Below are 14,265 nucleotides of genomic sequence, written 5' to 3'. Positions count from 1 at the left end.
CTAGCTGGTAAGATTTGAAAAGGGACCCATGGCCTAACTAGATGGCCTAACCACAAACTGTCATTGCCATGACTATAGGACCCTGGGAGGTCGGAATGCTGGCGGGGCCAGCCTCTGGAAACTGTATATAACGGGACCCTCAGACACTGTAAACCAGAGGTTGCTCAGCCTCTCTCCCTGGTCCCCAGTGCCTGGTGCCCTCGGGGAGAAGCTCCTGGTCCATAGCGCCTCGTGCCCTCAGGAGTAGGCTTGAGCGATGTCTCCTCCTAGTCACCTAGAATATCAATAAAGTGTGTTTAGCTTGACCTTCCTCAGTCTCCTCAACTCTTCCTTCAAGGCATCTTGGCCAGTTCCCGGAGGGGGAGATCCCGACAATTATAGTTTCTCAAATTCTGTTAATAAATATGTAAATCCCATCTTTAACTCTCTTGTGAATATTCATTGCTCTCAACCTTTTTTTTCTCAAACAAAAAAACTGTGATAATCTGTATTGATATCTAAGTATTTTATAAAAAATCAAAATACTTTTCATGCTCTCTAATATAAAGTAAGAGAAAATTATGCAGAAACAACATTCAGTGAAGCAATGCTGAGCTTAGGAATTAAGTCTTCCCTAAACTTTGTTCAGGAATGAAGAGATAATTCTCAAAAAATGGAGAGGAAAAAAAGTGGAAAAATATTAAAATCCCTCCCCCTCCTCCTTCTACTCTTTCCCTCCTTCTCCTTTTCTTCCTCCTCTTTCACCCTTGTTTTCTTCCTACTTGTGTCATGCTACTATTCCTCTACATTCCAGTATTTCAGATTTCATGTTATCAGAAGAAAAGGAAATCCAGAGTTTGATGGAAAAATGACAGCAACATGTCTAATTTGTTTGTGTCTTTTTGATAACATTCTGAAAGTTTGATGGCAAATTGTTGCTTATGTATCTTAATTTGGAGCATGTATAACATGGTACACAATGGATTTACCTAATTAATGAAACTGAAAACGTTATCAGTGAGAGACACTAAAGAGTTGTTGATGATACCTTTTAATAAAATACAGTTCCTGAAATCCGAATGTCTTTTTGTAAAAATGTATCAGGAATTCAATATGTGTGTCAAACCTAGAACATTTTGTTGTGAAATGTACATAGCTTAACTAAATAAAACACACTAGAAATGTACTGCTTATAATTCTTGGAATTAAATGCCTATTCATGTATGCAGTTTATTCACCAAGATCAAAATCACATTGAATTTACATTGCAAAAAACATTATGGACCGAATTCTGCTTAGAAATCAGAGCTTAGGAAATTGAAGAGGGACTTAGATTTAATATTTTATTCTTTCCTGCTATGTTTTCATAGGATCAACTATATTTTATTTATACTATTACATGTGCATAGACTATAGTACTCTTTGCCCACGATTCACTTGATGATTCATACACACTCACATCCGTATTAAACTCCTGAAATAATAAAGTCTTTTTCAGAAACATTGGATGGTATTCTTCCGTTAAGTCTGTACCTTACATTACCTAGTGTGTTATAAAAACAAAGTATTTCAAGATTTTTCAGTCACTTGTGTATGTTCTTATAGCATTTATTTCTAGTTGTCTATATTTTCTATAAGAAAGTTCATATAGGGTTTTCTTCTGTAATATTCATATTATCTCCTTGGAAATTTTTTGCCTGTAGTGGTTGATAAAAATAATTAGTCTAATTGCATGAAAATTTAGCAATTTATCTGGGTGTGGGAGTTTAACACAGGGTTAAATTGCCCTGGGGCCAGTGCTGTGGTGTAGCCGGTAAAGCTGCTGCCTGCAGTGCCAGCATCCCTTATAGGCACTGGTTCAAGTCCTTGCTGCTCTGCTTCTGATCCAGTTCTCTGCTATGGCCTGGGAAAGCAGTGGAAGTCCTAGGGCCCCTGCACCCATGTGAGAGAACTGGAAGAAGCTCCTGACTCCTGGCTTCAGATCGGCCCAACTCCAACCATTGTGGCCATTTGGGGAGTGAACCAGTGGATGGAATATTTTCTCTCTCTCTCCCTCTCTGTCCCTCTCTGTCTTTCTCTCTCTGGGTGCCTTCACATCTTTGTAACTTTGCCTTTCAAATAAAAAATTAAATATTTTAAAAAATGGTAGCTATCTTGGGAATTTCATTATACTAACCATATCAGACTAACACAGGAGTGTTTGATGGATTAAGGTTGAACATAAATCAATGTAGGTTTTCCTTTCTTTACAACTACAAAGCAAAGACATTAGAAGTGGTTTAGAAGTGCTTTTTTTTTTTGTCTTTTCCAGTTCTTTTATTTTGAGGTTCTGACATATGACTGATGATTCTAACCACAGTCACATGTTTTAACCAAAGCAGCATTGACCAATTCTAGTGAGACATCATGCAGGTTTCTAATACTGTCTTTTCTAGATTTATCAATTCACATTGTATCAATAAATAGGAAGAAAAATTAAGTCATATATTAGCCTGAAAGTGTGTGATGGGGCCAGTGTGGTGGCGTAGTGGGTGAAGCTACAGCCTGCAGTGCTGGCATCCCATGTTGGATGCTCGTTGGAGTCCTGGCTGCTGCACCTCCTGTCCAGCTCTCTGCCAAGGCCAGGGAAAGCAGTAGAAGATGGCCCAAGTCCTTGGGCCCCTGAACCCATGTAGGAGACATGGAGGAGGCTCCTGGCTCCTGGCTTTGGATCAGTGCAGCTCTGGCCATTGCTGCCAATTAGGGAGAGAACCAGCACATGGAAGACCTCTCTCTCCCTCTCTGCATCTCCTTCTCTCTCTGTGTATCTCTGGCATTCAAATGAATAAATAAACCTTTAAAAAATAAAGTGTGTGATCTATTTTTTTTTTTTTGACAGGCAGAGTGGACAGTGAGAGAGAGAGACAGAGAGAAAGGTCTTCCTTTGCCGTTGGTTCACCCTCCAATGGCCGCCGCTGCAGCCGGCGCACCGCGCTGATCCGATGGCAGGAGCCAGGATCCAGGTGCTTTTCCTGGTCTCCCATGGGGTGCAGGGCCCAAGCACCTGGGCCATCCTCCACTGCACTCCCTGGCCATAGCAGAGAGCTGGCCTGGAAGAGGGGCAACCGGGACAGAATCCAGCACCCCAACCGGGACTAGAACCCGGTATGCCGGCGCCGCAAGGTGGAGGATTAGCCTATTGAGCCACGGCGCCGGCTCGTGTGTGATCTATTAAAATTCAAAATTTATTTATAGATTTTCAAACATGTTTCCAATAATATAAGAGCCATACTTTGATCAGTATTTCAGTATTTTTCCTCCCCAAGAAGAATTATTTATAGAATTAATGGAACATCTGGATAACAGTTAAATTGTGAAACTTTGAGGACATTTTGTGCGTAAAAATTTTACTTCTGTAATGTCACAACCTGTGGTGGAATGAGAAGGCCATGCCAAGATGGCTGCTGGCAGTGGAAACTGCCTGGCAATAGGCTGTGATTGGATGGCTTCAGAAACCACATGACAACGCAGCCTGCCTGGCAGCAGGCTGTGATTGGATGGCTTCAGAAACGGCCTGGCAACAGGCTGTGTTTCGTTAGGGCATAGACCACCCCTTGATCGGATTGGCTACCTTGGCTATATAAGCTGCTGTACCAACTGAAATAAACGAGTCTGCAGGTTTCTCACCTCTGGACTGCTTTCACCCGGCTCCAGGATCTGTGTGGTGACTCCACACCTCTTGCCCCCACCACGCTCCTCCTCTCAGAACGAATCCACCACAACAGCAGCTGAAGCATAGCATAGTGAAATGACTCACCCATGGACACCACACCTGGATGACAGAACAGCTCTGGGCCTCAGATGTCATGGTTCCATAGTGACCTCCCTGCAAATTGTATTGCTCTGGGAAACAGCATGCTCAGGATCTGCATGAGATATCTGATATAGAACATAACAACTTGGAGACATACTTTTGAGCTCATTCAGAAACACACATTATCAATTATACTAACTTTTTCTTTGCATCATTTCATATAACCTTTTCCAAGTTCTCATATGATTTCTATCGTCCTAGCTGTCTCTTGAATGAAGTAGCAGTCAAATAGTAATTCTATTTAATGCTCTGACCAATCCGGTGACTATGCAAACTTAACTAAAGCAGCCTTCATAAGTTGGGTTCAGAGCATAGGTGTAACACATGTTGCATTTAAGCATGTAATTTGATTGCTGTATGTGATAGCAAAAAAATTAAGTGTAGTTACAACCTATCAAATGCTTTTCCATGACTTGGAAAATCTACATGCTTTATTTATAGGTAAATAGATGAAATATAGCACATAATATATTAACTTTTATTTTGGGAAACAGAATTTACTGGCTTTGTCCATCTATAAATATTTACTAAGTTATATTAATGGTTAGAATCTAACTTTGTTTAACTCTCACATAATGTAACACCTGAAACACCCCCTTCATATATAATAAAACTTCCATCCCATATGGGTGCCGGGTTCTAGTGCTGGTTGCTCCTCTTCAGTCCAGCTCTCTGCAGTGGCCTGAGAAGATAGTGGAGGATGGCCCAAGTGCTTGGGCCCCTGAACCTGCATGGGAGACCAGGAAGAAGCACATAGCTCCTGGCTTTGGATGGGTGCAGCTTTGGCCGTAGTGGCCATTTTGGGAGTGAAGCAGCGGAAGGAAGACCTTTCTCCCTGTCTCTCTCTCTTACTGTTTATAACTCTACCTGTCACATAAATTAAAAAAAAAAACACACACACACACACATTCTTCAGTTGAACAGGGCTACTGAGCCCACATGAAATTGCCATCTGGAGTTCAGGGACATTGAGACACCAGGTAATACATTTGTTTACCAGGGAATCAATACATTAGTGGCCTAGCTTCTTGGCTTTGACAAAACAATTCTAAGTTTTTGTTTTACACAGTTCTTCAGAAGGTACCAAGAGGAATTGGGTCTCAGACGCCCACATCAATAACAATATTAATCATATCTTCTTTATGTTTTCTTCCTGTGATGCTTTTTATAATTTGTTTGCTTTCCTATCTCAGTTTTCCTGCTCTCCATGGCTATTATTTTGAGGTCATCCCAGATACATGCTTGCACTTAAGTCATTACTTCAAGCAATGATCTTAAAAACAAGAACTAAGAAGCGTGATCAGAAATGTGTTTAGAATTGCTAAGATGCGTTATATAAGGGGATTCCTGGATATTTTGTAAACGCCATTTTGTACTTGATTTTGCAGAGCATCATAAAGGAAGTCAAAGTTTAGTTTAGCTTAATATTATTTTTGGACTTTCTACTAGGTGTCTGGTACCATTACACAGATAATTTAGGATCTGCTTTTCAAATGTCTTGGACAACAGGAAGAAAAATAATTCAGCAGAAATGCTGTAAACTGTATAGAGGGACAACATCATTATAAATGAATTACCATCTAACTAATGACTACTAACATGGAGAGAAACCAAATAAAACATTTCTACTTGCATTGAATGTGACACAGAAAGCAAAGGAGCTCAGGGCCAGGGGACCAGTAGATTCACAAGCATAGAAGCAGCACTATTCACTGTTTTTACAGAAAAATATACACACTATTGGGGAGACAGTGGCACTTATGTTAAGATAATATTTCTATTTTTTAGATTACAAAATATTTCCATTTCTAGTTTACTAATATGCTTAAACTAATGTTTAATAATATATTTTACTGTAGAATTACTAGAAACCAAGTTTCCTGATCTTGCATAACTTTTATCTTTGTGTTAGTTATTGTCTTAAAGATGATGTCCTGGGGCCGGCGCTGAGGCATAGTAGGCTAAGCCTCTGCCTGTGGCACTGGCATCCTGTATGCACACTGGTTCATGTCCCAGCTGCTCCTTTTTTTATCAAGCTCTCTACTAATGGCCTGGGAAACAGCAGCAGATAGTCCAAGTGCTTGAGAACCTGCAAGCACATGGGAGACCCAGAAGAAGCTCTTGGCTCTTGGCTTTGGATTGGCTCAGCTCTAGCCAATGCAGCCATTTGAGGAGTAAACCAGTGGATATAAGACATTTCTTTCTGTCTCTTCTTCTCTCTATCTGTAACTCTACCTCTCTTTAATAAATAAAGATAATAAAAATAAATAAATAAATAAAATACCTCTCTTTAATAAATCTTCAAAAAACAGTAGGGGTCTTAGACAAGTCTTCTATTAAATTGTATGGGGGGATATTCTATATGGGTCCTTTTTTTAAAAGATTTTATTTGCTTGAAAGGCAGAATTACACACACATACACACACACACACATAGAGAGAGAGAGAGATTGAGAGAGAGAGAGAGAGAATCTCCCATCTGCTAGAGTACTCCCTAAATGGTTGTAATCGCTAGGGCTGTGCCAGGCCAAAACCAGGAGCCAGGAGATTCTTCCAGGTCTCCCATGTGTGTACAGAGGCCAAGGATTTAGGTCATCTTCTGCTAATTTCCCAGGTGCTTTAGCAGGACCTGGATTGGAAGTGGAGCAGCTGGAACTCCAACTGTCACCCATGTTCCCCATGTGACGCTGGCAATGTCGACCTCAGCTTGACCCATTGTGACACGTGGCCAGCCAATGGCAGGCATTCTTGAAGGGCCGCCTGCTTTGTGTTCATTCTATCTTTAGGTTCCCTCTACTTATTTCTAAATAACTTATCTTACTACTCTTTTTGATTCTCAGAAAACAGAAAGTTTGCCTCTACTTGTTCTATCCCCTACTTTCTCTTCCTTTGATATTATAAACACCTTGAATTCTGTTATGGATTTGACTTTTCAAACCTTTGTTTCAAATTTCTGCAATATTTTTATTGTCTCAGACTGTCTTCAGTGTTTTGTTCTTCCAGATTTGATGAAGTCTGCATCATCTTTTGAATAGATTCTCTGTGACCTCTGTTCTCTGGATTATCCTTCTTCCTGATTTCCCTTGTATTTTAGGTATTAAATCCTTTAGATACCCATTTGAGACACAACAGTTTTCCAAGTTTGTTCCAACTATTCGGAGTATACTATATGACTCTTACATAAATGGATTTAATAAAATTAAGTTCATTCATCTCCAGTGATTATTTTTACCTATAACAAAAACACCTGGGGCTGGCATTGTGGCATAGTGAATTAAGACACCACCCCCGATGCCAGTATCAGATTTGGGCACCAGTTTGAGTCCCGGTTGGTCCAATTCTGATTCAACTCTCTGTTATTGTGCCTAGGAAAGTAGGGGCGATTGGCCCAAGTTCTTCAGTGCCTGCAACCACATGAAGTTCCTGGCTCCTGACTACACCCCAGCCCAGCCCCTGCTATTGTGGCCATTTGGAGAACGAATCACTGGATGAAGACCTCTCTCTCCCTCTTTCTGCCTTTCAAATAAATAAAATAAGTATTTAATAAATACAACATTGTTGGTACAAAGTCACTAAATGAACAAGTTCTTTTTGAATGTAATATTTTTACAGGTCAAGTTCATATTGAAAAGTATACATCAACATGACTAAAGTAACCTTGGTCTAAATTTTTAAGGTTGCTATTTGTTTTTGGCATGTGGACTTCAATTTCATTTTCCAGTTTGGTAGTGGAAAAACTAATTAATACACGACTACGTCATTGTCTTTTTTGAAGATAGGGAATGCAACATTTTCAGAAACACAGCACATGGACTAATTGTTGGCAATGTTTCTTCTTAGACTAATATCTTATTCTTGTCAGAATGAGATTGTGAAAGCTTAGGTCATCCTTTATTTCCCGAAGGTCATTATCCATTTCCAAATACGGATGCCTTTTTAAGGATCACAAGAGTATGAAAGAACTTCACAGGCATGGCACATTTCCATAAGTGTCCTTTCTACAGTCCCTCATGGATCATTTCTTATTACCCTTAGTAGTAAGTGACTCATCAATGGCTTTTATATCATTAGTGTACCCCCCATTCTATGTTCATATTACGAGACAGTCGGCATAATCTCTCCTATCTGTTTTTAGTACCAAAAATTACTTTCCAAAGCATGCTCATAAGCTTATCATCTGAGTATTTTTAAATGATGCACAAGAATTTCCATCCATTCATAGGTACGTATATTCATTACATGCACTCAACAGCTGTTCACTCAATTCCCATAGTATGTCAGGTACTGCAAATAGTTGTAAGTTGATTACTGGAAACTTTTTGCTACATTTTTGTGGGAAACTATTGAACACTAAAAGACAGGATAGACAATGAGAAATGATTTAGTCAGATTCCCTTTACTTTTGTTGTTACAGGCTGTATCACCGAAGACCAGGTTAAGTAACTTGTCCAAACTCAGAATACCAATTGCAATTACCATGACCCTAGATTTTATTATTCTTCATTTAATAGTTTTTCCAATAGTAGAATACTTTTAAATTCATAGCTAAATAAAGTCAATATCAGTACCATTATTTTAATCACTCATTCCTACAAATACTTAGTAGATGTAAATTATGTGACAAAAATTTATGTGTGAATGTGACATATGAACAAAATAGTTACAAATTAGCATTGTAACTATTATGCAGTGTGTCAACAGTTTCTACAGAAGTGGAAAAAGAAAAGGAATAAATAAAGGAGCATTTGGAGGGCAAAGACTGAGTTTGAGGACTAATGACATTTGGACAAGGTAGTCAGTGAACTTCAATTAAGAGGGAAAACTTCAGCAATGAATGGAAGGAACTGCGGATGTTAACCAGGTGGACATTGTGGAGAACAATCAATCCAGTGGAAGTAGCCAGTGCAAAGTCTTTCGGGTGAGAGGAATAGGGACTTTGAGGCAAATAGCTGGAACTGAGAGGATGATAGTGAGCAACAGAACAGGCAAGTCAGGCATTGGTGAGCCAAGGGAAAATAGTTTTTGAATCAGTATAAGGGATTCATTTTTTGTTTTGAGTAGCATTAAAAAGTACTGAAAAGTTTTAATAAAAAATATGGCATGATTTATACCAACTGCTTTGTTGATAAGATAATGTAAGGATATAACCATAGAAGACTGTCAATCAATCTGGTAACCCAAGCCTAAGGCAAAGCAGTGAGAATATGGTACTATATGTTAAGCAAATGGGAGACACATATAGACCCAGGTTAGAGTAATTCTTCATTGCTCTGATCTTGCTAAGAGTTCAAAAGTGGGGTCTAAAAAGAAAACTTTAGATTTTTTATTTACCTACTCAAAAATATTCTCTTTTTTAACTTTTATTTAGTAAATATAAATTTCCAAAGTACAGTTCATGGATTACAATGGCTTTTTCCCCCCATAACTTCCCTCCCACCTGAAACTCTCCCATCTCCTGCTCCCTCTCCCATCCCATTCACATCAAGATTCATTTTCAATTATCTTTATATACAGAAGGTCAATTTAGTATATATTAATATAAGATTTCAACAGTTTGCACACAGAGAACATAAAGTGTAAAATACTGTTTGAGTACTATTTATAACTTTAATTCACATTGATCTACACATTAAGGGCAGAGATCCTACATGAGGAGTAAGTGCACAGTGACTTCTATTGTTCACTTAATAAATTGACACTCTTGTTTATGGTGTCAGTAATCTCCCTAGGATCTTGTCATGAGTTGCCAAGGCTATGGAAGCCTTTTGAGTTTGCCAACTCTAATCTTATTTAGACAAGGCCATAGTCAAAGTGGAAGTTCTCTCCACCCTTCAGAGAAAGGTACCTCCTTCTTTGATGGCCTGTTCTTTCCACTGGGATCTCACTCACAGAGATCTTTCATTTAGGTTCTCTTGGTTTTTTTTTTTTTTTTTTTTTTTTTTTTTTTTTTTTTCACCAGAGTGTCTTGGCTTTCCATGCCTGAAATACTCTCATGGGCTCTTCAGTAAGATCTGAATGCCTTAAGGGCTGATTCTGAGTCCAGAGCGCTGTTTAGGAGATCTGTCATTCTATGAGTCTGCTGTGTATCCCGCTTCCTATATTGGATCGCTCTCTCTCTTTTTCTTCTATCAGTTAGTATTAGCAGACACTAGTCTTTGGTACACGCCACCTTGATGGGATTGAATTGGAATCACCTGGCAAATTTTTAACTCCACCATTTGGTGAAAGTCAGCTTGAGCATGTCCCAAATTGTACATCTTTTCCCTCTCTTATTCCCACTCTCATATTTAACAGGGATCACTTTTCAGTTAAATTTAAACACCTAAGAATAATTGTGTGTTAATTACAGACTTCAACCAATAGTATTAAGTAGAACAAAAAACTATTAAAGGGTATAAAGTAGTAAGTTGCACATCAACAGACAGGACAAGGGCTGATCAAGTCATTCTTTCTCATAGTCTCCATTTCACTTCAACAATTTTCCTTTTTGGTGCTCGGTTAGTTGTCACCGATCAGGGAGAACATAGGATATTTGTCCCTCTGGGACTGTCTTGCTTCACATGGTTTGTTCCAGATTCCTCCATTTTGTTGCAAATGACCCAATTTCGTTGTTTTTGACTGCTGTAAAAAGTTCTATAAAATACATGTCCCATAATTTCTTTTTTTCCCATTTTTTGTAAACTTTTATTTAATGAATATAAATTTCCAAAGTACAGCTTATGGATTACAATGGCTTCCCCCCCATGACGTCCATTCCACCCGCAACCCTCCCCTTTCCCACTCCCTCTCCCCTTCCATTTACATCAAGATTCATTTTCGATTCTCTTAATATACAGAAAATCAGTTTAGCATACATTAAGTAAAGATTTCAACAGTTTGCTCCCACACAGAAACATAAAGTGAAAAATACTGTTTGAGTACTAGTTATAGCATTAAATATCAATGTACAGCACACTAAGGACAAAGATCCTACATGAGGAGTAAGTGCACAGTGACTCCTGTTGTTGACTTAATAAATTGACACTCTTGTTTATGGCCTCAGTAATCACCCTAGGCTCTTGTCATGAGCTGCCAAGGCTATGGAAGCCCCCTGAGTTCACCAACTCTGATCATATTTAGACAAGGCCATGGTCAAAGTGGAAGTTCTCTCCTCCCTTCAGAGAAAGGTACCTCCTTCTTTGATGACCCATTCTTTCCACTGGGATCTCACTCCCAGAGATCTTTCATTTAGGTGGTGTTTTTTTTTTTTTTTTTTTTTTTTTTTTTTTTTTTTTTTTTTTTTTTTTTTCCCAGAGTGTCTTGGCTTTCCATGTCTGAAATACTCTCATGGGCTCTTCAGTAAGATCTGAATGCCTTAAGGGCTGATTCTGAGGCCAGAGTGCTGGTTAGGACATCTGCCATTCTATGGGTCTGCTGTGTATCTCACTTCCCATGTTGGATTATTCTCTCCCTTTTTGATTCTATCAGCTAGTATTTGCAGACACTAGTCTTGTTTACGTGATCCCTTTGGTTCTTAGTTCTATCATTATGATCAATTGTGAACAGAAATTGATCACTGGGACTAGTGAGATGGCATTGGTACATGGCACCTTGATGGGATTGCATTGGAATCCCCTGGTATGTTTCTAACTCTACCGTTTGAGGTAAGTCAGCTTGAGCATGTCCTGAATTGCACATCTCTTCCCTCTCTTATTCCCATTTATTTATCCAGTCTACTGTTGATGGGCATTTGGGTTGGTTCCAGGTCTTAGCTATTGTGAATTGAGCTGCAATAAACATTAAGGTGCAGGCAGCTTGTTTGTTTGCCAATTTCATTTCCTTTGGGTAACTTCCAAGTAGTGGTATGGCTGGGTTGTATGGTAGGGTCATATTCAGGTTTCTGAGGAATCTCCAGACTGACTTCCATAGTGGCTTGACCAGTTTGCATTCCCACCAACAGTGGGTTAGTGTCCCTTTTTCCCCATATCCTCGCCAGCATCTGTTGTTGGTAGATTTCTGTATATGAGTCATTCTAACCGGGATGAGGTGAAACCTCATTGTGGTTTTGATTTGCATGGTATGATTCTAATCATTTGAATTTGCTGAGACTTGGTTTATGGCCTAGTATGTGGTCAATCCTAGAGTAGGTTCCATGTACTGCTGAGAAGAATGTAAATTCTCTAAGTGTAGGATGAAAAGTTCTGTAGATATCTGTTAGATCCATTTGGGCTATAGTGTCGTTTAAATCTATTGTTTCCTTGTTGATCTTCTGTCCAGTTGATCTGTCTATTTCTGAGAGTGGAGTATTGAAGTCCCCCAGTACTATTGTATTGGAGTCTAAGTCTCCCTTTAAGTCCCTTAACATATCTTTTAAATAAACTGGTGCCCTGTAATTAGGCACATATACATTGATAATCATTATATCTTCCTGTTGAATTGATCCCTTAATCATTATATAGTGCCCCTCTTTGTCTCTCCTAACAGTTTTTGTGTTAAAGTTAATTTTGTCTGATATTAAGATGGCTATGCCCCGCTCTTTTTTCATTTCTGTTGGCATGGAATATCTTTTTCCAGCCTTTCACTTTCAGTCTGCATCCATCTTTGTTGTAATGATATGTTTCTTGTAAGCAGCAAATACGTGGGTTTTGTTCCTTAACCCATTCAGCCAGTCTGTGTCTTTTAACTGGAGAGTTGAGGCCATTAATGTTCAATGTGACTACTGATAAGTAGTAAATTTGCCCTGCCATTTTCCCAAAGATATTTTCTAATATTAGCTTTGAACTTCCTGTGATCTTTTGCTGTGAGGTTTCCTTCCTTTACCTTCTTTAATATTGATGACCGTGTTTCTGTGTTTCTGTGTGTAACACATCTTTAAGCATTTTTTGCAGGGCTGAACAAGTGGCGACAAATTCTTTCAATTTCTGTTTGCTATGAAAGGTCTTTATTAAACCTTCATTTACAAATGAGAGCTTTGCAGGATATAATATTCTGGGCTGGCAGGTTTTCTCTCTTAGTACCTGAGCTATGTCTTCCTTTCCCTACTAGCCTGTAGGGTTTCTGAAGAGAAGTCTGCTCTGAGTCTAATTGGAGATCCTATGAGAGTAATCTGCTGTTTCTCTCTTGCACATTTTAGAATCTTTTCTTTATGTTTCACTGTGGTGAATTTGATTACAACGTGTCATGTGAAGATCTCTTTTGGTCATGTTTACTAGGGTTTCAATGAGCTTCCTGTACTAGGATGTCTCTGTCCTTCTCCAAACCTGGGAAGCTCTCTGCTAGTATCTCACTAAAAAGACCTTCTAATCCTTTCCCTCTCTCCATGCCTTCAGGAACTCCTAGAACCCAAATGTTGGGTTTTTAATAGTATCCTGTACAATATTTTTTAGATTTCTAATTCCCTCTTCTTTTCTTTGGTTTGACTGTATACTTTCCTGTGCTCTGTCTTCTAAGTCTGATATTCTCTCTTCTGTCTCACTGACTCTGTTTTTAAGTCTCTCTAATGTGTTTGTCATTTGATCTATTGAGTTCTTCATTTCATTTTGATTTCTCTTCACTATCACAATTTCATTTTCTGCTAGTTTCTGCATTTCATTTTGATTCTTCCTTAAGATTTAATTTTCATTAGAGAAATTTTATCATGTCCAAGTAGGATTTCTATAGTTCAAGAATTTTTTTTTGAAAACTTCTAAATGTTCATATAAATTTTTTGAAATCCATATCTTGCATTTGTTCAATCTCATCATCTTCATAATCTTGTCTTGGGGTGTCTTGTTCATTTGGTGGCTTCATAATGTCTTCCTTATTCTTGTTTCCTTGGTTTCTGCATTGTTGCTTGGCACTGTGGAGATATTCTTGTATTTTCTTACACATATTTCTTTTATGAAACCTATGAAAACAGATGTGTTTTAGAATTTACAATTTTGGAGAGCAATATGCACATCCTCTGTGTCTTACATAACACTGCAAGTGGGTCTGCAATCAAGCCCAGCTTTATGTTCACCAAATCATATGAATATTCACTGAGTGAGAAGGAAAACCTATAAATAGCCTCAATTCTGTTCATGAGCTAAGTGAATACAGAACAGGTTAAATTTTACTGCCCATTGAGTTGTTAAAAAGTTTTAGGTTTCCACAAGATTTTGGATTTTGTAATCATAGATAAGTAATAAAGCACCTGCACATCATCATACATTTTATCTAAGTTAGTGAAAATATATAGTTAACTTAACCTCAAAAGACACATAAATAGCACAAACATATATTGTGTCAAGGCTTTAAATTTATGCTCAATATTCTGTCTTGACATCTGGTGATAGCAGACTGCTCTGAAGAATTAAAAAGTCATTTAAATCTTTTGAGAATAGAAAAATTTAGAGGAGATTGGAGACTTAGTTTGTCAGCTCTAAGATGAGACTATATATAAAAGCTTAAACTCTCAGATTTCTGACCGATCTA

Source organism: Oryctolagus cuniculus, chromosome 4 (assembly GCF_051225735.1).
Source record: "Oryctolagus cuniculus isolate XC-2025 breed Fujian yellow rabbit chromosome 4, ASM5122573v1, whole genome shotgun sequence".
Lineage (NCBI taxonomy): Eukaryota > Metazoa > Chordata > Mammalia > Lagomorpha > Leporidae > Oryctolagus > Oryctolagus cuniculus.
Note: the sequence above shows the minus strand (reverse complement) of the source record.